The following is a 22,715-nucleotide window of genomic DNA, read 5'->3' as shown; positions in this document are numbered from 1 at the left end:
ACATTAGCAATGTAAGAACGCACTCACTCGAGCATGGTTTTTAAATTACAGAGGCTTTATTGCAACCAAAAAAGCAAAAAAGCAAAATAGCTTTTTTGGTTGCAACAAAGCTGCTGTAATTTAAAACCATGCTCGTGTGAGTGCATTCTTACATTGCTAATGTGAGTTAGCCAGTGGAAGACATTTTTCGAATTGACCCCATCGAAAGCATGCATCACGCCAATCACAGAGCGCCGGCGTCCATGTGGGTAAAACAGGACGGATATATATATATAACTTAAGGAGTTAAATATCGCCACAAACAAACCCAAAAATAGAAAGAAAAGGAAGTTGGAAATTAGTTACAACCAATTGATGAGTGCAATGTCTAAAAATAGACAAATTGTGATACGAAATGCAGATAAAGGGGGCAATTTAGTACTCTGGAAAAAGTCTGAATATCTACTAGAGGCTCAAAACCAATTAATGGATAAAGACTGTTACTGCCGATGTGATCAAAGCATATTGAAAAGCACATATGAAAAATTATACACTAAACTGTAAGCCTGGAAAAGCTTGGGGCTTATAAATAAAGAGGAGTTTTTATTCTTGAAGAATGATAAACCAACAACACCAGTGTTGTACTTCATACCGAAGCTCCATAAAAATCTGCAAAAACCACCAGGGCGACCGATCGTATCGGCAATAAACAGTTTAACGGAACACATGTCTCAATACATCGATCATTTTTTACAAGACTTTGTCCAGAAGTTGCCTTCGTACCTAAGAGACACAGGAGACTTTTTGGCGAAAATCAGTAGTTTAGCATGGCAACCAGACTATTTACTGATCACAATGGACATTACCTCGTTATACATGAGTATTAGCCATAAGGACGGTACGAGGGCAACCGAATTTTACCTAAGACAAAGACAAGAAATTCACAAACAGCACAGTAAAATGATCCTTGACATGATGGACTTTTGTCTGCACAATAATATCTTTATTTTCCAGCATGTTTTATATCAGCAAATACGTGGTGTAGCTATGGGGGCCGGTTTCTCCCCAAGCTACGCCTGTCTTCATATGGGGTGGTGAGAGGAACAGGTCCTATATAGAAAATGTGAAAACGTACTGATAGAACATGTAAAATGTTCTTGGCGATACATCGACGATTTGTTCATTGTTTGGAGGGGCACCAAGAGAGAAGCAGAAACATTTATCAACAATCTTACTTCGGAAATTAGTCCTACTTGTGTAACTTTCTTGGATGTAGAGGTATATATAGAGGGTGGAAAATTGGAGACAAAAATACATAGAAAACCAACAGTGGTAAACTCCATCTTACACGCGAATAGTCACCACCCCAGACATCTAATACAAAGCATCCCATACGGGGAAATGCTTAGATTAAAGCGCATATGCAGCACAACACAAGAGTTAAGAATAGCCCAACACACAACTAAAATCCGATTCCTGCAACGAGGGTACTTGACAACATGTATTGACACGGCTATAAGAAAAAGCAATGAGATAGACAGAACATCACTCCTACAAACAGCCTTAGCAAAAACAACTGCAACTACAGAGGTACCTAATACATCTCCACAATCAGTAAATGAATTTAGGATGATTGTGAGGTACAACAAACAGCATAAGGAGATCAGGTGTATAATCCAAAAGAATTGGCCTCTAGTAAAAAATGATCATGTATTGGGACCTCATTTACCCAATAAATCAACCATTACAAATAGGAGAGCGCCAAACATGAGATACTGTCTGGTGGTTAACAACCCAATAGAGATCCCCAAGAAGAACTGGTTCAACCAAAGGCAGGGTTTCTATAAATGTCAAACCTGCAAGGCATGTCTAAATGGAGTAAACACAAAAAGTTTTGCATTAGCATTTGGTAAAGGAGAACACCAAATAAAACAAATGCTTACTTGCAAAACGGAATATGTGATCTATGTTCTGGAGTGCCCTTGGAAGCTAAAATATGTGGGAAGCACAAAGCTGCAGGGGCATAAAAGAATATTACAACATATACGTGCAATCAAGAATCGAGACCCAACATATCCCGTTGTCCGTCATTTCAATAAGAAACATCAAGGGGGCGTTAGACTTCTCAAATACTTCCTAATAGACACTATACCCCAAAGTAAGAGAGGAGGGGACAGGGATCAAAAACTTAGAAAACTGGAAACCAGGTATATCCTGAAACTAGATTTCAAACATCCTCATGGATTGAACAGAACAGAAGACTTATACACCTGTTTATAAAACTAATAACATCAATAACAGATCTCGAGAGGTTAATACAAAAGTCAATCTATATATAATGAATCATTGAGATTGACAAAAACTAACAAATAAATATTAACACCCGGTAAGATCAAGTCCACAATCTAAGCAATCTCACAAATTAGAAGAGTACTATAAAATAGTGGAATTTTTAAACAATGCACATATGTAATTTTTAACTTTCTTCTTCACCATTTAGATTCTAGCACGAAATTTAACCAACTTCACTTTTATATAACACTTTAAAATACACTACTATGTACTCTCACCAGAGGCTTCTGAGTGGAGAGATACAAAGCTACAATTGTAAGAGAATTGAGACAATCAGACTCTACACATCCTTTTAAGATCATGGAAACTTGACATCATACGAAAGACTCTGACCATACAAGTAGAAGTACTGCAATTAGAATATATAAGAAAAATGAATTTGTTAGGTTATTTACACATCTTATATATAGCAAATGTACAGAATTTTAATTGTATATAGATAGAAAATATAGTTTTTAAAATTCCTATTTATGTATAGATTTGAATTTGCACTATATTTATATACAATATTGAATTGCTTTTTTGCACATAAAAGCATGATTTGCACTTATGGTATTTATACCGTGATAACTGCGGTGAATTTTGCACAAGAAAATTTGCACAAAATGATGTACTGTATTGCGTGATTTGCACATATTTATGCGAAATTGCACAAAGTAATAGACAAATCTTAAATGTACAATACTTGTAGAGAGAAAAACTGAAATCTGGTATTATACCAGTATCACAAGTGAGATGTCAAAATGTAGCATTTTTTGCACTACAATATGAGCACTGTCACTTTAAGTTTGCATCACGAAAAAATGAAAATAAGTGAGAAATGTTGGCATTTAAGGAATCAGGTGACCTTTCCCTGTGTCATTTGATCAAGGTACGTTGTGTACCGAAACGCGTAATGGCCGACGGAACAACAGCTGAATAAATTGGTAATTTGGCGCCAACCTGCGTCTGTGCTCCACGTTCTTTCCGTGAGAGAAAGCACAAGCAACCAGCTCGTGGGAGTGGAGTGGTGTTGAGATATATATATATATGAGCTGAAATAAATTCACACTTGTTGGCACCATTTTTGGGTTCCTCTCTTCGTCTGTCCGTAACTGTGAAGGATTGTTGCAGCCTTTGTGGACTTTGGGACGAGTTCGCTGGAATATATATATATATATATATATATATATTACCTACTGGCGGTCGCCAGTAGGTATTGATGGTTAGGATCTAGTTTCCATAGGAAATCCACAACATTCTATATACCTTTGGCGCCGGTGGACGAATCTTCGTGAATTTCTCCAAGAAATCGGCCTGCTCAGTTCTGCTCCTTCCCTGAAAGTGGGTGATTCGTTAAGTGGGGGCCGAGAAAAAAGGGGGTCCCAAAACATGTTTTCCGTATGCAATTTTCTATAGGGACCTTTAGCCAGGGCTACAGCCCGAACGGCTGAACGGAATTACACGAAATTTGGTAGAGAGGTAGGGTTCTGTTCGCAGATTGTGCTTTTTGTTAAATGGTGTAAATACGTTCAGTAGTTTCTTAGAAGATTGCAAGTAAAATCATAGCGATATCTAGAGACGGAGTTCAGTACGCGTACTGAAATCTGTTCAATTATGAGCGCGAGCGTTGGCGGCCATCTTGTGCCTCGCTAGAACCGAGTCACAAGAAAACAGTAAAACAAAGTTGAGAAATATGGGAAGGGGGTAGGGTAGAGACATTCTGACACTCTAGGCTTGCTCAGGGGGTGGTACATGGATGTTTAGGCTATTTTTTAAATTTTTATGTTTTAAAGAAAAATCGCGGCGTACGTGTATGGAAATACGTACAATTACGAGCAGGAGCTGCATGCTGATTGGCTGTCAATACTCCAAACCAGGAAGTGTTGGCAGCCATGTTGTTTGTCGGGAGAGCAGAGTCACAAGAAAACAGTAAAACAAAGTTGAGAAATAAGGAAACGAGGCAGGGTAGAAACATTCTATAGTCTTGGTCAGGGGGTGGTACATGGATCTTTAGGCTCAATTTTTATTTAAAAAAAAATAAAAAATGGCGGGGTACTCGTCCAGTACTTGTACGCGGTGGAAAAGGTGAAAAAAAAGTAGAAGTCCGTTTGATGCATTAGGTCCCGGGGGCGCAAATTAAGAGGGCAATTTTTCTGCATAATGGGGGCTTGTAAGGTGCCCCGAACACTGGGGAACGGCACTCCTCTGGTTTTATTTTGAAGTATGCGGGGGGAGGGCTTATGGTCCTACTCCCCGCAGTCTCCATGAGCGGCACCCCTCGGGTCATTTAAAAAAATATATATGTTTTGAGCTCTCTCTCTCTCTCTCCCCGTACACGTCACGGGGAACGCCACATTTCGGGGGCAGTGATATGTAACATGATCTTCCAGCTCCGGGTACCTGCATTGTCTGGAGTTTTTTATTGATGTTGGGAGGGTGGGCTTGATAATACGTCCTTGCAAATTCCCATAGAAGCCTATGTTCTAGTGTTAACACGGCTTCTATGGGAAATAACAAGGCCGTATTATGAAGTTCATTATCGCCGTTTCACACTGGTCCTTGATAATATGCACCTAAGTTTACTGGTCATACACGTATGGAAATACGTACAACTACGAGCAGGAGCTGCATGCTGATTGGCTGTCAATATTCCAAACCAGGAAGTGTTGGCAGCCATGTTGTTTGTCGGGAGAGCAGAGTCACAAGAAAACAGTAAAACAAAGTTGAGAAATAAGGAAACGGGGCAGGGTGGAAACATTCTGAGTCTCTAGTCTTGGTCAGGGAGTGGGATATGGATCTCTCTCTCTCTCCCCGTACACGTCACGGGGAACGCCACATTTCGGGGGCGGTGATATGTAACATGATCTTCCAGCTCCGAGTACCTGCATTGTCTGGAGTTTTTTATTGATGTTGGGAGGGTGGGCTTGATAATACGTCCTTGCAAATTCCCATAGAAGCCTATGTTCTAGTGTTAACACGGCTTCTATGGGAAATAACAAGGCCGTATTATGAAGTTCATTATCGCCGTTTTACACCGGTCCTTGATAATATGCACCTAAGTTTACTGGTCATACACGTATGGAAATACGTACAACTACGAGCAGGAGCTGCATGCTGATTGGCTGTCAATATTCCAAACCAGGAAGTGTTGGCAGCCATGTTGTTTGTCGGGAGAGCAGAGTCACAAGAAAACAGTAAAACAAAGTTGAGAAATAAGGAAACGGGGCAGGGTGGAAACATTCTGAGTCTCTAGTCTTGGTCAGGGAGTGGGATATGGATCTTTAGGCTCATTTTATTTATTTTTTTAAATAAAAAAAGGCTGGGTACTCGTGCAGTAATTTTACACGGCGGAAAAGGAGAAAAAAAAGTAGAAGCCGGTTTTATTCATTAGGTCCCGGGGGGCAAATTACAGGAGCAATTTTTCTGCGTAATGGGGGCCTGTAAGGTGACCCGAGCACTGGGGAACAGCACTCCTCTGGTTTTATTTTGAAGTATGGGGGGTTACGGTCCTATTCCCCGCAGTCTCGGTGAGCGGCACCCCTCGGATCTTTTTTAAAAAAAAATAGGTTTTGAGCTCTCTCTCTCTCTCTTCCCGTACATGTCGTGGGGAACATCACATTTCTGGGGCAGTGATATGTAAAATGACCTTCCAGCTCCGGGTACCTGCATTGTCTGGAGTTTTTTATTAATGTTGGGAGGGTGGGCTTGATAATGCTTCCTTGTAAATTCCCATAGAAGCCTATGTTCTGGTGTTAACATGGGCTTCTATGGGAAATAACAAGGCCGTATTATGAAGCTCAATATCGCCATTTTATCTGCAGTTTCCTGCCAATAAAACGATGATAATTTTAACACCGGTCCTTGATAATATGCACCTAAGTTTACTGGTAAAAAAGGAGCAATGATCCATATTATCAACAAAAGGCAATATAATAACGTCACTTTTATTGGCAGGAAACTGCCGATAAAGTGGCAATAATGGGCTTGATAATATGCCCTTGTGAATAACCATAGCAGCCCAGGTTAACATCAGAACTTGGGCTGCTATGGGAAGCTACAAGGGCCTATTATGAAGCACATTATCGCCGCTTTATCGGCAGTTTCTTGTCGATAAAATCGTCGATAATGTATCGCCTTTTGTTGATAATATGATCCTTCATTTCTATGATAGTATGTAAAGCTTTCCTTTTTTTTTGGGGTAGCAGTTGTACTCTCTTCGCATGCTCAGCGTGGTTTCGAAGCCCACGTTTTCTTTTTCTTCAAGTTCAACAAGCAAACCTTTCTTTGTATCAGTTAGTAAATCTGTAGCTTTCTTTTCCTGGTTTGTGTGTGTCATCCGATGCTGTACTTTTGTACAGTATTAATAGTCATATTTTTCACATATTTATGTGAAAGGTAGTGCCGAGGTGCCAAACGTTGATTATGTACTCCGTCTATCGCCATTTTCATGGTTTCTCACCGTTGTTTTTATTATATCTGTTAGTTAGAACTCAGTAGTTTTCAATCCTAGTCTTGAATATCTTACTATAGTTTTTCAACATTATTTTTATTGTGGGCCGTCATACCCCTCCCCCACAAAATAAAAGAAGTATGTTGTTTTTTTAAATTAACTTTTATTAAACAATAAATATAAACAACACTCAATTATAACTATATTAGAACTGGAAAAATAACTTAAACAATGTTATAAACAAATTGTGAAATGGATTCCAAAAGGTGTCCGATTGGTAATCTGCAAAAGAAAAAAGAAAATTAGAGTTTAGAATTATGTAGATGTGAGTAAATGAGCGGAAGCATTACGGGGCATATTAGCATATTATCAAGAACGGCGATAAAATTATCGCTGTTTCAGCGACAGGAAACTGCATCTAAAGCGGCGATAATGGGCTTGATAAGATGTTGTTGTGAATTCCCATAGCAGTCCAGGTTCTGGGGTTAACCTGGTCTACCATGGGAATTCAGAAGGGAATATTATCAAGCACATTATCGCCGCTTTAGCGGCAGTTTCCTGCCACTGAAACAGCGATTATTTTATCGCCATTCTTGATACTATGTCCCTACAAGTTTTGGTAACTCTACGGTTTTACGTGTGCAGTGTGACTTGTACATTCCAGTTCTGTTATAGTGCCGCGTTCAAGTGGTGTCTATATGGAAGTGCTTACTGCGTTACTGACGCCCGTTATGGCGACTTATTTCTAATGCATTCCTATGAAGGCTTTGTACATCTAGGCCTCTGTGCTTACCGTTGTATAAACCTTGCGGGTAAACATTTCAGGCAGTTGGTGTCACAACTTATTCTGAACAATTCTTTCACACGTCTACACGTCCAAGACAGCAGTGTCTAAGTTTAAGAGAGAAAGAGAAATGATGTCACAGAGAGTGAGAGAGAGAAAGAGAGAGAAAACAACATTAAAACTGTGTCGCAGAGTCTGGAGTTGAGATTTTTTCTTGAAAAGTCAGATGTAGATTTACTAGCTCCTTGCATCACTTTACCCATGTTAAAAGGGACTCAAAAGTGGCGTAATAAGGTTGTGGATCTGTTTGTCAGACTGTTGTAAGCTATCTGTTGTTACTGCTCTGAGGTAATTATAGATTTTAGAGAGAAGCTGCTGTACACTACGCACTCTGGGCCATAATATCAAGCCTGGGCGACAAAATAATCGCAACTTTGTCGGCAGGAAAGTGTTGCTAAAGTGGCGATAATGGGTTTGATAATATGCTCTATGGAATTGCAATCGAAGCTCATGTTAGATGTCCTTCACATCTAACATGAGCTTCGATTGGAATTCCATAGAGCATGTTATCAAACCTATTATGGTCACTTTAGGGGCAGTTTGCTGCGATAAAGTGGTGATAATTTTGTCGCCAAGGCTTGATAATATGGCCCTCTCTCGTTTCACAAATAAAGCTAACACTACAGTTTTAAGAGTGCAGTGTACCTGGTACATTTTACTTCTTATAGTGCGGCCTTCAAGTGGAGTCTATATGGAAGTGCCTACTGCATTACTAACGCCCGTTATGCCGAATTATTTCTAATGCATTCCTATGAAGGATTTGTAGATCTAGGCCTCTGTGCTTACCGTTGTAAAAACCTTGCGGCCAAACACATACAGAAGTAGACTTCACAACTTCACTTCAACAGTTCTTCTGCACGTCCAAGCAGACAGCAGCGTCTAAGTTTAAGAGAGAAAGAGAAATGATGTCACAGAGAGTGAGAGAGAGAAAACAACATTAAAACTGTGTCGCAGAGTCTGGAGTTGAGATTTTTTATTGAAAAGTCAGACGTAGATTTACTAGCTCCTTGCATCACTTTACCCATGTTAAAAGTGACTCAAAAGTGGCGTGATAAGGTTGTGGATCTGTTTTTCAGACTGTTGTAAGCTATCTGTTGTCACTGCTCGGAGGTAATTATAGATTTTGCAGAGAAGCTGCTGTACACTACGCACTCTGGCCAAAATATGAAGCCTGGGCGACAAAATTATTGCCACTTTATCGGCAGGAAAGTGTCACTAAAGTGGCGATAATGGGTTTGATAATATGCTCTATGGAATTCCAATCGAAGCTCAAGTTAGGTGTCCTTCACATCTAACATCAGCTTCGATTGGAATTCAAAAGAGCATATTATCAAACTTATTATGGCCACTTTAGCGGAAGTTTGCTGCCGATAAAGTGGCGATAATTTTGTTGCCAAGGTTTGATAATATGGCTCTCTCTCCTTTCATAAATAAAAGTAACACTACAGTTTTATGAGTGCAGTGTACCTGGTACATTTGACCTGTTATAGTGCCGCATTCAAGTGGAGTCTATATGGAAGTGCCTACTGCGTTACTAACGCCCGTTATGCCAAATTATTTCTAATGCATTCCAATGAAGGATTTGTAGATCTAGGCCTCTGTGCTTACGGTTGTATAAACCTTGCGGCCAAACACTTCAGCCAGTTGGATTGACAACTTCATTTCAACATTTCTTCTACACGTCCAAGCAGACAGCAGTGCCTAAGTTTAAGAGAGAAAGAGAAATTATGTCACAGAGAGTGAGAGAGAGAGAGAAAGAGAGAGAAAACAACATTAAAACTTTGTCGCAGAGTCTGGAGTTGAGATTTTTCTTGAAAAGTCAGACGTAGATTTACTAGCTCCATGCATTACTTTACCCATGTCAAAAGTGACTCAAAAGTGGCGTAATAAGGTTGTGGATCTGTTTGTCAGACTGTTGTAAGCTATCTGTTGTCACTGCTCGGCGGTAATTATAGATTTTGCAGATAAGCTGCTGTACAGTATGCACTCTGGGCCATAATATGAAGCCTGGGCAACAAAATTATCGCCACTTTATCGGCAGGAAAGTGTCGCTAAAGTGGCGATAATGGGTTTGATAATAAGCTCTATGGAATTCCAATCGAAGCTCATGTCTGATGTCCTTCACATGTAACATGAGCTTCGATTGGAATTCCATAGAGCATATTATCAAACCCATTATTGCCACTTTAGCGGCACTTTCCTGCCGATAAAGTGGCGATATATTTGTCGCCCAGGCTTGATAATATGGCCCTCTCTCGTTTCACAAATAAAGCTAACACTACAGTTTTACGAGTGCAGTGTACCTGGTATATTTCAGTTAGAAAAAGTGCCGCCTTCAAGTGATGTCTATATGGAAGTGCCTACTGCGTTACTGATGGCCGTTATAGTGACTTATTTCTAATGCATTGCTATGAAGGCTTTGTATATCTAGGCTGCTGTGCTTACCTTGTATAAAGAGTACGGCCACCGGAGTTAACCATTCGGCTTGAACTCTGCTTCTGTCCGTCAAAGTATATTCAATAAGTTGCAGAGAATTCCATTTCTGTTGCTCGATAGGCCGTGGTTGCTTCTGAACGATGTTTGCTGAAGGAAACAAAAAGGACATTTTGATTAGTCATCGTAAACTGAGTTGTGTAACTATCAATAGTGAATTTTAATGTGGGTTCTTAATATTCCGTAGTTAAGACTGTTGCAGCTCCAGCAAACAAAGGTAGATCAATAAGTTAATAGAGGCCTAAGACGGCCTTGTGACGCAGAAAAAAAAATACTATCATGGACGCCCAATTAATAATAATAGAGGCCTAAGCACGTGGCGTAGTACAGAAATACGACACAGAAAATTATGCACGCATAATTTTTAAGATTAGAGGTGTATAGGACCTTGTGACTTATAAAGAAATATTTCAATTATGTAAGTACAATTTAAAACCATTGAGGGGTAGGAAAGCCATATGAAGGATAAAAAAATAGCATTATGCATTTACAATTTACAGTGGAGGATGATGTTGTGACGTCTTCTCTTACCTTTGCTTCTGTCGTCTTTTGTCGTGTCTTGAAAGGCTGAGGTTTCGCTGAGTCTGGGGTGTTTTCGACAGTCTGTCTGTCACCGCAGCAGAGGCAGGCAAAAGAGAGCGTGCTCACGTCAGTGCCCGCATTATATGGGAACCGCGGGGGCTGACCAAACCAAGCCCAGGGCCATCATTGGTAGCGTTTTCGTGGTCTGCAAGAATGATGGCGCAGGGGGACATGCCATTGGGTAATGTATTGGTTTGAAGGCTAAATGAGAGCAAGCATGCTAGGGGGTGGCATGTGGGTAGTGTGGGCGGGCGTGCACCGCGCATGTGCAAGTTTGAGTGTGTGCACTAACAATTAACAACAGAGAGAGATGGGGGTGGTGTTATAATGTACGCAGAGGCAGGCCCAGAATTGGATCAGCACTTCTAATCATTCTCCTTAGCGGGCCCTGAGCTCTGATTTGTCAATGAGAGGGTGATCACACCATAGTTTGTACTGCTAATCATACTCAGCGTGTACCCGCGCTTATGGTACGAATATACTTTGACGTTACGCGTCGCATTAAAGCTTCGGTGTGACGTCATGTACGGCGTTCTATATGCGAAAGGGGGCAGTGTTTCTACTTGGTTTAAAACATGTATGTATTTAATGTACATACTAAGGGCAGACATTTGGGATAACTATGATTTTCTTTAATACTGGAAATAATCATATATTACTTTTAAAAATAATTACACAAATCGCTGTAGAACATCATGCGTACTCGTATTGAAAGAGTTGCGCAAGCGCATCATATGCGTACGCAAAGCCATGTGACTTCAAAAGGAAAGATTTGATTGGTTCATAACTTTTCCTATTGCGACTGTTGAAATTTCCGTCCCATAATAATTATTCGACTTTGACTTTCTAAGAAGAAGCATTTGTTCTGAGAATCTTCTCAAATAGAAGGAAGATCACCATAATAAGAGCAATGGCGTCATCTTCCAGCAGTTCTTCAGAGGGAGATTTCATTCCTGAAGAACATCCAAAGAAGAGGAAAGAAGCTCTAATTTGGAAGTTTTTCACTTTTCCAGAAGGTCAAAAAAAGGTTAATGCTCCAAAAGTAACCTGTAAAATTTGCGAAACAACTCTTTCAAGGGGTGATCCATGTAAAAAATACTCCTGTGGCACAGCAAATATTGTGCGACACATGAAGAACTTGCACCCCAAGAAATTTGCTCGAGCTGCAAGACGGAGGTTGCACGAGAACCCACCTGCTTCTGCACCAAGCACATCAACTGCCGAAGCAGCATTTTCAGCAAGCAGTCCACACCCACATATTGATTCTGACTTTGCTAAAGTTAAAATGCTATGCATTTATTGCGATAAACTTTTGTGTTATGGGGAACAGTCTATAGACTTGATGAAACACAGGATGCAGGATCATTTCTGTCTTCAACATTAGTTGTTCTTTTTTTCAGTCTTTTGTTCCACTTGGAATTTGTTGAGAAAACACAAAAAAAATACAAAACAAAAAAAACTGTTCTTTTTAGAACTACCTTCACTGGTCAAAGAAAGAACTATATTTCTATGTTAGTGTGTAAAAGTTTGTCAGAATGAATGTGTAGTTCATAAATGAATGAATGAATATGTTACTAGTGTATGGAGAATGTGAAAGTGAAGAACTATAAGGGACTGCTACAGCATAAATCTATAAGGTGTTTATCTATAGTATACTGTAGTATGTCCGAAGCACTTAAATGTATCATATGTACATAAATATGTTACAAGTCTTTGTTTCAATTTGCACTGCTGGTGAAAGTGCCTGGGTGAATTTGTATGTGTTAGGGGCGAATTTAAAATCCCCTTGTGCCTCTTTTACACAGCTGTTGCGTCACTTTTGTGACACAGCGGTGGTGCAAAAGATGTGCCATGGTGTGTGCTATTAACAATGTGATGCATCTGGAGGGTGTATTACATTGTAAAGCGCTGCGCCAGAAGAGGTTTTCTTGTGCAGAAGGGGGTGCAGCAACGCCTCCTAAAAGTGACTGAGTGAAGTGTATAACATTTTATTCAGTGACTTTTGAGCTTATGCTGCATCAAAACCTTGCACATGCTTGAAGCAGGTGTAAGGATTGATACAGCATTGTGAGCATAGGGCCCCAAGAGAATTGCTGGAGCTGTGTTATACTTGCAACCGACGTCAAGCAATAATTCATCCAAAAATTACTTTGCAATTTAGTTTTGTTATTATTTTATAATAAGAATATGAAATATAATCTAAACAATAAAATAAATATAAATATTTATATTAAAAATATAAGAAATTAGTATAAAAAGAAAGACATAATAATTAATACATTTATAAATTATCATTTACAAAACCTTTGAATTCACTGAAAAAAACCATAGGTTTCACACACGTTATAGTTAGGAATTAGCATTTAAAAAACTTTGCAAATTCATTGAAAAACATAGGTTTATGTTGTATCCAAAGTACGACAGGAGAAGGAGATAAACTTAAGGATTAAGTTTATTTAGGAATTTCAAGTACAGCATAAGATCTATCAGAGTGCACATCCAAGAAGCTCCAGTCTTCAACTGAAGATCAGGAGTAGAACATTCTACAATCACCTAGCAACCAAGGTACTAGGATGCAAATACATAAAAGAAGATGAGCAATGAAGAAACATAGGATATAACACACCTCCTTCCCCACAATTACAAAAAACAAAACATATTAAAATAAACCAGGTGAGAGAAAACAAAAGAGGAAACAATAAATTCACAATCAAACAACATATCAAGTAATGTAATCATCCAAATATTTAGGTGTAAACTTAATTCTAGTTGACCTTGAACAGGATGCAGAGGCCTCAGAGGAACCTGAGCAAAGTTCAGCTACGTCTGAAGAAGTCGTGTTATAATCATCAGAATTCGTCAAAACAGCAGATTGAATTAACTCTTCCTCATGTACATTAGAATTGTCAAACAATGACAGAGCCCCATCACCCACATTGGAATTACACGAAGGAAGATTATAAGGAGATAAAATGTTAGAGTCAACTGCATTAGGGATAACGTTTGAGCCTGAAACATCATTAAGAGCAATGTCCGAGCCCTTCACTTTTGAAACAGCCCTTTTACTCCACCACGTACCACCAGTAACCTTAACAGCATGTTTGATGATTTGAACAATAGTTGTCTCCGGATAAAATTTTGAACCTTTGACCTTACATGGTCTTCGGATTCTGACTTTGTCACCAACGTTTAAGGAAATTTCTTTCTCATGTTTGCCCATATCATACCTAATTTTGGACTTGAGCTGAGCAGATACAACCTTATCTTTGACAAGATCAAGATCAACAACATCCTTTCCTTGAGAGGTTTTACTAACAACCCAACCAGGGGATAATTCATTAAAGGACTGTCTCCCTCCTAACAAGAGGAATGGTGTTACCCCAGTAGTTGAGTGTGGTGTGTTGTTGTACGACCAAACTCTGTCACAGACAACATCCTGAACACAAAGGCCAGACAAAATAGCTAATTGGACTACGTCCTTCAGGACACGATTCACTCTCTCCACCAAACCGTTGCCTTGTGGGGAGTACAAAGCAGTGGTAAGATGTTTAATGGCAAAATTATCCAAAAAACTATTCATCTCATGAGATACAAATTGTACCCCATTGTCCGATACTAAAAATTTAGGAATTCCTTCGTACTGAAAAAGTTTTTTAAGACATTTTATGACATTATAGGTATTAGGTTCTTTTAAAAACTCACAGGCAACCCACTTGGAGTGATAGTCTACTATTGTAAGTATAAATCTAAAACCCTGGTTTAAACCACCAATAGGCCCTAGGAAATCCATACCTAGTTTCTCCCATGGACTGTCAGGGAACGCAACAGGACACAAGGGTTTGTTAACAGTACGCAAGGATTTCTCGGCATGAGAACACTCGCTACAGCCATTCAAGAAGGTATCCACACAGATGTCCATCCCTGGCCACCAATAATGAAGTCTCAATCTCTTTTTGGTGCTTGTGATCCCACCATGACCTTTGTGAGCAATATCAATAATCTTGTCTCGAATAGAAACAGGGGGAATGAGGGAAACACCTCTCAAAAGGAAAACACCCTCCAAACTTAATTCATCTCTGACTTTAGAGAAAGGGAGAAGATCCTTATCAATAAGATTTTCCCTTGGCCAACCTTCAGCAATGTACTTTTTTAATGTATGAAAAGAAAAATCCTGCAAAGACTCTTTAATCCAGTCAGACTCAGAAACCACATCCTTTGCTATAATTAGCCCATCCAGAAGGTTAACTACTACTTCTTTGTCATCAAGAATAGGAGAAAACTTCAAAGAACTTGAAGGACACCTGGACAAGAAGTCTGCCGTGAAGTTCTTCCCACCAGGAATATGCCTCATAATGAAATTGAAGTCATAAAGCTTTGAAAGAAGACGACTTAATCTTGGGCTAGCATTCCTTAAACCCTTGTCATTCCAAATAAAAATCAATGGTTTATGATGTGACACCAAAACAAACTCGCGACCCCAAACATACGTAGAAAAGTGTCTAACTCCCCAAACGCAAGCTAAGGCTTCTTTTTCAATGGTACTATAATTTCTTTACGAAGAGGAAAGTTGACGGGATGCGAAGGCAACAACATTTTCAATCCCACCATCAGCTTGACTCAGTACAGCACCTAAGCCAGTATTACTAGCATCCACTGTAATAAAAGATAGAGAGTTCTCATGAAAGGGCTTGAGAGCTGGAGCATGTATAATTAAATCTTTTAAAGAGTCAAAAGCCACTTTATGCACTTCATCCCACACAAATTTAACATTGTTCCTAGTAAGCGACCTCAAAGGCTCACTAACATGTGCAAAATTCTGTACAAATCTCGAATAAAATTCACTTAAACCCAAAAATGATCTTAATTGATCTTTGTTAATGGGCTGAGCACAATCACGAATGCCTTGCAAGAGATCATGTTTTGGAGCAATGCCTTTATGGGAGATGGTATGACCAAGATACTCAACCTCACTGAGGAGAAATTTACACTTCTGTTTTTTAACAGTCATACCATGGTCACTTAAAATACCAATAACTTGATCAAGTTTGACAAGATGTTCTTCCACAGTGTTAGTAGAGATCAAGATATCATCCTGATAGGCTAAAACATCACGAACTTCTCCAAATAACTGAAACATCAATTTCTGAAAAACTGATGCCGCTGAGGCAAGACCAAAAGGTAACCTTAGATATCTAAAAAGACCAAAAGGAGTGTTAAAAGCAGTTAGGTCTCTGGACTCTTCACATAACTCTATCTGATGATAAGCTGCTCGTAGGTCTATGGTAGAGAAAACTTTTGTACCTCTTAATTGAGCCAACATATCCTGAATACGCGGGAGAGGAAAATAATCCACCTGAATATTTTTGTTTAGAGCTCCAAGTCCTACACATAGCCTGAGCTCATCACAGTTCTTCTTAAGTGCGACTACAATTGGAGAAACCCATAACGAAGAATTGATGTTTTCAATGACTCCCTCTTTACTCAGCTGTTGAAGATGAGTCTTCAGTCTTTCCATAATGCTCAGTGGAACATGTCTTACCTTATGGATTACTGGAACAGCATCAGGCTTCAAAATAATTTTATGTTCGAAGCCTTTAACTGAACCAAGATTATCAGAAAAAACATTGTTGTATTTATCTATGATACTGTCTAGGGATAATTCCTCAGTAACCAGAGCATTAATTGTGGTAGAACGATCTAAAGAAATAGGGTTTCTAGTACCAGGTATTAATACTAATGGGAATTTTCCTTGATCTCTCCAACCCAAGACATTATAACCTTTTTTAGATACATAGATTTTTGCTTGAATAGATCGATCTTCAAAGGTTAAACTGTCGTTGAAGAATCCCATTAAATCAATGACTTTGCCATTAAATGCAACAGTACGAATATCAGGAGGTAGGAGTAAATTTTCTTCCCAATGTTTAAGGAAAAGAAAATCCGCAATGATGGTGATAGGAGATCCCGAATCTACAGTGACCTTAACAAGAATCTCACCAATTTTTAGATCACATACTGGATCATAGATAGAAGGATCTTCATGATCATCTATCATGTCAACAGATAATAATATTTTTTTAACAATTTGTTCTTCACCTGTATTAGAAATATCAGAATCAGAGACTTCACGGTACATTGTCTTGGACTTGAACTTGCAAACTGCAGCAAAGTGACCAATTTTTTTACAATTAGTACATTGTTTTTTTAAGGCTGGACAAGAAGTTGAATTGGCAAGGTGTAATTTAGATCCACATCTATAACAAGTGGGAGGTTTATCAGACTTTTTCCATTCAAGTTTAGGAGATTGAATACGTTGAGAATTATTTTTGGAGGAAGTAGATTTCACTAAATCTACATGTGTAGGTTTATTATTGCTTAACTCTTTAGAAGCAAAAGCAGATCTTTCTATTCCCCTGGCTAATTCTAAAGTTTCTTGCAATGAAGGATTACGACAGCATAAAATTCTTTCCTGAACTTTGTTGTTAAAACAATTCACAACAATTTGAACCCTGAGATACTGATAATAGGACCTTCAAATTCACAAGTTGCAGCCAAAATTCCTAACTCAGCTAAAAATATATCAATTTTTTCATATTCTCTTTGTTTGCGGGTGTAAAATTTATGTCTTTCAACAATTACACTTGGTTCGTCCTTAAAATATTTTTCTAAACGAGCAATAGCTTCAGTGTACTCATTCCAATCATCTGAAGGAGGTCTAATAACAGTGGGTAGATGATCAAAAATTCTTTGACTTTCAGCACCTAAAGCACTATATAACATTGCATTTTTTCTAGCAGCAGAAAATTTTACAGCATCAATGGCAATTATGTAACTATTAAAAGCTTTAAACCAATGTGACCATTTTATTTTTGGTGTACCTGGTTCTGGAAGAAAGGAAGATGGAAGAACCGCAGTTTGTTGAGCCATCCTGAATTAATAAAATAATAACATATGAACATAAAAGAACATAGAATGTAATCAAAATAGACTTAACAATGTATAGCTTCAGTTGTAAATATTAGTTGAAATATATATAGCGTAGAAATAAGAAATGCAGAGTAAACAAAATTAGCTGTATATATCTCAGAGTAAATGACACATAGTAAATATGAAAGTCAGCTGTGTGTATCAGCGTAAATTATACACGTTGTAGTAAATATGCAATGTCAGCTGTGTGTATCAGTGTAGAAAATATGCAATGTCAGCTGTGTGTATCAGCGTAGAAAACACACGTTGTTGTAAAAATAAACACGAAGAACAATGTAAGCAGTGTGTATCAGCGTTATTGACACACGTTGTAAATAAGTAATATCAGTAGCGTGAGATAGTTTGTAAACACCCAGTCTTAGAGCTGAGTGTATCAGCGAAGAAACAAAAATAAGCGAGTATAAAAGAATACCTTGTAGGATGAAATAACGTTGAGGTTTGTAACGACGAGTTGTGGTTATCGTAGCTAAGCAACCCAAAATGGCTGCTACGTTGTACGTGATGACGTGTATCCAACTGTCAACTCGTGATGACGTGCTTTGTTGTGAAGACGGCTGATGGACGCCGAAGGAGAAGAAATGCAGCGTGCGTCGTTCTCGTGCTGTTTAAACCGCCAGTGAAGGGAGAATGGCGATTTTTGAACAGCGAAAGTTTTTTAAATGAAGTCAATGTTGTTTCTTGAAGAAATTCAATTTGAAGCAGGTTAATAGAAGATTTGAATTCATGGAGGAAGGTAAAAAATTGAAAAAAATCAATGATGAGCGCTGAAGTCTGTTGAGATCTGTTTAAAATGAATATTAGGCGTAGGTCCGTAGATAATGCTGACTTGACCACCTCGTCGCCAATTTATGTTGTATCCAAAGTACGACAGGAGAAGGAGATAAACTTAAGGATTAAGTTTATTTACGAATCTCAAGTACAGCATAAGATCTATCAGAGTGAACATCCAAGAAGCTCCAGTCTTCAACTGAAGATCAGGAGTAGAACATTCTACAATAACCTAGCAACCAAGGTACTAGGATGCAAATACCTAAAAGAACATGAGCAATGAAGAAACATAGGATATAACAGTTTCACACACGCTATAGTTAGGAATTAGCATTTAAAAAACCATGCAAATTCATTGAAAAAACCATAGGTTTCACACGTTATAGTTAGCTGAACATTTCTCTCATACAAAACCTTTGAAATTCCTCCGTTATAGTTAGCTCAGCTAACTATAACTTGCGCGCCCGCCATGCACTGCTGATGACATCACATATTACATCACTCATGACATAGTCAGTGATATCACTGATGACATCTCAAATGACCTCCCTGATGACATCACTGATGACATCATCCTTGTGGCACACCTCCTCTTACTGTAATATAACCTTTGATATGCACAATCAAAAATAGAAACTAAAAGTTTCAAAAAAATGGAGATACCAATTTCAGTTAGAACAACCTATTGAGTAATCCCAAAATCTACATTCACATCCACTCATTCACCAACCTTTCTATATAGTCACTCATACATGGACTTGTGGAAATTTGAGAAATTGATGTACATAAACAGCGTTCATTATTCCATTTTCCCGCTCCTCTCCCTGTAAGCACCATGAATACCGTAAAATATTGACCGCATCACTCTGCCAGTAAAAGCCCGTACCCATACATACATGACAACCATTTTAGGCACCCTGGCCTTTGCCCGCTCATCAGAATCACCGGTTTCTCTTCTGCACGTATTTGAACTCCCCCCCCCCCTCTCACATGCACAGACCATGAAACCCTCTCCCTCTGCGCGACCCTGCCCTGAAAGGCAACCCTTCTGCTTGACCCACGCAAACCCCCCATTTCCTCTTGAAGAGGCATCCTTCGCCTCAGCTGACATAGCCCTCCCCAGCTGCACCTGACTGCCCCCGCTCTCTCATGTACGGGTCATAAGACCTCTCTCTGTGCGACTCTGTCCCTGTGCACACCCTGGCTTCCCCCCTCCCCTTCTCCCTCACACGGGCAAGTCATAAACCTTCTTCTTCTGCAAGACCCTGTCCTTGGGAGTCACGGCCGCGCCTGACCAGCACCTCCTTTCCTTTCATGAATAACCCCTCTGTTAGTAAACCCTCCCTCCGCGATTGACTGTCCACACATGTCTGAGGTCATCGCCTAAGCCAAGAGATACTGTTTACTGCTTATTGTATGGAATCACTCCTCTTCAAAGGACCCACTATTGATCCTGGCCACCCCACCCCCTGGACTATGATCAGGCGCACACATCCTAAAAATTGGCGGAACACTCAGCTGCGTGATTACCTTCCCCTCTTATCAGCAGGTCAAGGGTCCCTATTGAGAACATGTGTGGGGTAGGATTGACACGAGGATCATGGGGATGACTTTTCCATGTTTCACAATGTCGTGATTGTAATGCTAAGTGTTTTGTAAGGTATAAAAGACGAGGTCTCAGCTCACTTGTTAGAGCACCTCCCGATGACACCTTGTTTCGTGTCGGAAATGACAGGCTCTCCTCATGAGTAATAAATCCTGTTCTTGTGATTCCTGCTCCCAGCGCCCGTCTCTTTATTTGGTAACTATTCAGAATGGGAACTAAGAGGTGCACAGCGCCAGCAGCCTGGGCATCGATACTAGTATGGGCTCCTGTTCCACAATTGGCGTCCCAACGCGGGGTCCATCAGTGACATAAGGTCCAGTGAGAGAGATCCAGACGATGAGGTGAACATCTAAATGATCGGAGTATACCTGCCTTGAGAGGGCCCTCGTCCGGCTGCCGATTGAATGAACTTCACCAATTCTGAACGGACCTCTCTCGAGTGACCTACTGTCCTGACTGGAATCCCACAGGACTGCTGCGGTAAAATCATGGAGTAAGAGAACGATCGGGCGCTGGAAGGAGGAAGGCGAAGAACTGCCCACACGGTCCGGTCCGGGTAAGGTCGCGTAAATGCGACAAATTGTGAAATGATTGTTTGATTTGGATAATACTAGTATTACGCTTTGTTGGTACCTCTGGAGATTCACCGTCTGCAAACGGAGAAACAACAGGCTCTCCCTTTGCAAGCAGTGAAGGATAGGTAACGCAGACTTTTGTCCCCGTTGTAATCCGTCGTGCCTATCTTCCTCCCCCACTGTTTCCTGAACTGTTGTTCGTGGATTATTGTCTGGAGATTCTCTGTCTGCAAACAGGGAAGAACAAGGTCTCTCTTTGCAGGTAGCGAAAAGGTAGGTAACGCAAACCTTTAACACGTCGTACCTACTTATTCTCCCCACTGATTGTTTGATTGATCGAACATTGATTGTTCGAGATTGGTTCATTTGAGGTATTCACCGCCTGCAAACAACGGAGAATAGAAATATTCTGTCTAGTCTTTGCCCGCCGTGATAAGATAGGTAGTGCAGACTTTTGTCCCCGTTGTAATCCGTCATGCCTATCTTCTCCCCACTGATTGGTAGCCTGTTTAGCCCGGACCGCTTATTAGAGATGAACCATCCAGCTCCACTGGAGGGCACACCTAATAAGGACATGTTCATTAAGTGTGGACTAGTCGCTATAGCTTATAATAGGTTATGGCATAAAAATACAAGAAAAAGAGTTGAGCGAAATCAGTAGGCCACTGATGAGTTATCAACTTCGCTAAAAATAAAATAAGAAACGTTAGAAATAACCCGCAATAAGAAACATAAAAATGGCGAGGGAAGACAAGCTTGACACCAAGGCAGCCACAAGGTAGCTAGGTTCCGTTGCCTATTCCTGCCCCAAACATGTCTGCCTCATTGCCCACCACGCCCAAATAACGGTCACATGAAATAGATACAAATCAATAGGTACCTACCCCCATTCCGGAAGCTCCCGAAGTGCAACAGGTCCGCGGTTACGCCCATCCGGAAGGCGAGGCCTCGAGGCATGCGGGGCTCGCCTGGCCGCAGTCGGAAGGGGAGGCTGTGGGGCGGACGGCCCAAAGAATCGTAATGACCTCTCCTTCTCTCCTCTTCTGCTGCCCTGCAGGCCACGGGGGGGGCTGTCTTGCCTCAGCCACCGACCACCCCCCCCTCTCTCTCCCTCGCCTGATCCGGCTCTCATCAAAGGCCGAAGCCAAAGCGAGGACGGCGACGCTTACAGGTAGTCCCGCCACATGTCAACCCCTGGATAGTTTCAGGTAGTCCCGCCACATGTCCACGCCTGGAAGTTACAGGTAGTCCAGCCACACGGCAACGCCTGGACAATTGCAGGTAGTCCCGCCACATGTCAAGGGGGGGGGATGTCTTGCCTCAGCCACCGACCCCCCCCCATCTTCAATAGCCGGCACGGCCAATACCGAAGCGGCGGAGCCGAGGATCGGCGCGGGGTCGCTGGAAGGGGGAGGTGGCGCGAACGAGCCTCCCCCACCTCCCTCCAGGTGGAGGCTTCCAGCGACACCCCAACGCTCTTGCTTAAAGAGGGTCCACATCGAAAAGCGGTCTTTTGCCCGGGACGGGCACACGCCCCATGCCTTCTCTCCTCAACTTTGAAGATTCTATGAGAGCCGGGGGGCCCCCCCGACCCCTCCGCATGGGCGCCCCCGTCCCCCTCACTGGGAACCGCGACATCGACGCACTCCTGCCGGCGCCAGCCTCAGTTTGGAAATGGCTAAAACACAGCCAAGGTACAGACTTGTTCAGTTCCGGTGGAACACCAGAATGACCCGGTAGGAAAATTGTTGCCGCCCTCCCCACTCTTTTACTGATGGTCCATATTGTTAGACTGTTACCACATTGCGAAACACTTTTTGAACTGCCAACGGAAGGTTCTGGTCCAACCATGAATCATTGGAGACATTCTGACTATACTGGAACCTGCCTGACCTCGCCCAAAATGGCTCCGATACACGAAACGAAACTTTCAAACTCCCTGTTCACCCGGATTGCTCGAATATTGATGCTCTGATATATGTATGCATTTTTGGACAATGGAAGTCGATAAGATGGATGATGATTATGTGCTTAGAGAAAAAAGCAATGTAAGACAGATATTGATCATGTGTTTGGGCAATGAACTGATTTAGGGTG

The sequence above is a fragment of the Lissotriton vulgaris genome, chromosome 4_1 (genome assembly GCF_964263255.1).
Source record: "Lissotriton vulgaris chromosome 4_1, aLisVul1.2, whole genome shotgun sequence".
Classification (NCBI taxonomy): Eukaryota; Metazoa; Chordata; class Amphibia; order Caudata; family Salamandridae; genus Lissotriton; species Lissotriton vulgaris.
The sequence above is the reverse complement of the archived record's forward strand: the minus strand, read 5'-3'. Positions refer to the sequence as shown.